This window comes from Uloborus diversus, chromosome 3, assembly GCF_026930045.1.
Source record: "Uloborus diversus isolate 005 chromosome 3, Udiv.v.3.1, whole genome shotgun sequence".
Taxonomy (NCBI): Eukaryota; Metazoa; Arthropoda; class Arachnida; order Araneae; family Uloboridae; genus Uloborus; species Uloborus diversus.
Window position 1 is genome coordinate 97,458,177 of NC_072733.1, and position 2,760 is coordinate 97,460,936.

At 31.6% G+C, this 2,760-nt stretch overlaps 1 long non-coding RNA gene across 1 annotated transcript; it reads left to right on the top strand.

Moving 5' to 3' along the window:
- Positions 1-2,117: 2,117 nt before the first annotated feature.
- LOC129218067 (uncharacterized) lies at positions 2,118-2,760 on the top strand. The gene is made up of 3 exons (XR_008580281.1): positions 2,118-2,199; positions 2,324-2,579; positions 2,700-2,760. It is a non-coding gene; the product is annotated as an uncharacterized LOC129218067 (long non-coding RNA).

Genomic DNA, 2,760 nt, shown 5'->3' on the forward strand with positions numbered 1-2,760 from the left:
CTTTTCAGAACAGAAAAGACTGATGAAGAATCATGGTTAATTTTAACTAAAGACGTAAACTTCATATAGGCTAAATATTTCATTCTTGTGTGCTCTGTGTAACGACAGTTGTGAGAGGCCAGTGCAGTGGTGTAGCTGCATGATTTTCACTAAATGCCTTGGTATTTTACATTCATTGTTACGCTCATCTTTTAAGTGTGTCTATTTAATAAGTGTTCATCACTTTCTTCTGCTAGAAACACATTTCAACTGTTGAAATCATAGTACACTTTTAATTGATAAGTCTTAAAAATGCGTACTATTTAAGAAAAAAAATCTCATATCAACAAATATCTTTTCTGTGAGCTCTTTAACAATGCAGTCTTAAGGTGACACAAGAGGGCTTTCACGAGACAACACAAGATGGTCTTTTAAACCATAAAACACTTCTCGATAATTTCCAATCATTGATTTTGGAAAACAACTCTTTCAATGATGAAGAAGTTAATGTCCTTTAACATGTTTTCATAAGAATTTTTATTCGTTTTGTTTGTATTGCGGAGAGTTTTTCAACAATGCTTTACTCTATCAAAACATCTTCAATCAGCTAACCTTATTTTTTGGACTGTTCAAGCTTCAGTTTAAGCTACAATTGAAACCATTAATAAAGTTCACGTGGATGTATATTTCAACCAAGCGTGAATCTTTTCAAAAAAATTCTTACTCCAGAGAATTTTAAGAAGTGCAAAGAATATTCAAATGAATTTAGAAGAGGTGACCAAAATGCACATGATGATGTAAAGTCAAACCTTGATTTAACACTTAACATATTGTATAAAATAATAGATTCAGTTTCTAATGAAATTAACACAAGATTTGATGATAAATATTTTCCTGTATTGTTGGCTCTTTATTATCTGGATTGGATGCTGAAAACAAAAATAAATTGTTTCAATTATGAGTAAAATTTATAGCATGAGGCGAGAAATATTGTTTAGAAACTAGCCTAGAATAGAATATTCAATAATGAAAAATGAAGATTATCACAATTTTTAAAGTTACCTGGGTGAATTTGAAGAGCAAGATGTGAAAAGTTTTTTTCATACGTAACTTTGTTACTTCAATTATTTTTCAACTATTCCAATCAGTTCAGCTAATAGAGAAAAATCGTTTTCGTGTTTCAGGAGGTTAGAGAATTGTTTTCGAAGCACAATGGGTAAAAAAAAAACTTAGCTGAAGAAAGAGCATAACACACGGGGCACTGTTGGATTAGTAACAAGATTTCCTGTTCTTCCTTTTTTTAAAAATCAAGCATCAAAACTTTATCAAAAGGTGAAAACTGTAGCACGAAAACACTTGGTATGATAACATATTCTAAAACGAACTACAAATTTTGTCATAAAAATTTAAATTGTTTTAGAACACTTATTTTTATTAATTCTAAACCCATACCATGATTACTTGCTGTTAGCCAATATGTGTTTTGGTTCCATACCGTGGTAATTCATATTTAAGAAACTCGACCCCCCATATGAAATGCTGAAATGACGCCCCTGCACCTGCCCCAGCAACATGAATTTCAATCTTTAAAAGCAATCCTCTTATCCTCTTGCTCACCTCAAATCGTATATGAACTGCAATTTAACTACGAAGTAAAACTGGATAAAAAAAAATGCATATTATGCATTACTCGGCAATGCATAACTCGGAATGTGTACATTATTATAACGTACACTTTCCGAGATAGAAAATAAGAAGTAAAAAAATGCAGTGAAAATAACAATTTTAATGAACACCCAGCCCCCAATCATAATTTGTAAAATATCCTCAAACAATTTGAAAAACAATTACGAGAAAAAAATGTGAAAAATAATGGATAAAATGTATTTAAGAATATAAAAAACAACACAATTTTATTACATAGACGACCCCCGCACATCGCGTCAGAATTAATACGTACAGCAATGCAACACGCGGAACGTTGCGTACGAAAAACGAAGATTTTCCCTTTCCCCAAGATTCTGTGCTTGGCAAAGAAAAAAGCGATAAATTGCCAATTATAGTAACCGTCACACTTCCGTCGCCCGCGACAATAGCTTATTTTGGTTACTTACTGCCACGGGCTTTCCGTGTCAATAGGCGCAGCCTTTCTTTTGGTAGCAGTCATTTGGGAAAAACTTAATTGTTTGCTGAATGCCACAAAAACAAAGTTATTTATAAGTGAAAATAATTATCTATGTTTTCTCATTTTTAAATTACTATTTGTTTTATTACTTAGTTTATTTATTCTATTTCATTATAACTATAAATGTTGTTAATTTAGTGTTTTTTTTTATTTTTATAGAAACCTGGGAAGATGCTGAAAGAAAACTCAAAATTGCTCAAGTACGATCAGATTTAGATTCGACAGACCCAGACGAGCTTGGTAGGGGTAAAAGAGTTCAAAATAAACGATTGGTTGCTGATTTATCTTCTGATGACTGATTATATGGTTGCTGATGATATTATACCAGAAACGCCTAAGTTCATTCATAAAAGGAAATCAAACATTGAAAATAAAAGACCCCTTATTGAAAAGCTTTTTACTGCTGAAATTAATGGTATATACTCTTTTTTAATTTATAGTTGAAAATTTAACATGTAAACGAAATTGTCTTATGCTAAAGAAACCAGTGATCCACATTTTTATTAATTGTCATTATTCTGTTTTAATAATTTAGGTGACAAGACAAATGCAGAGAGTTCCCCCACTGTGTCCCGTTATGCTGCAACACAATCTGG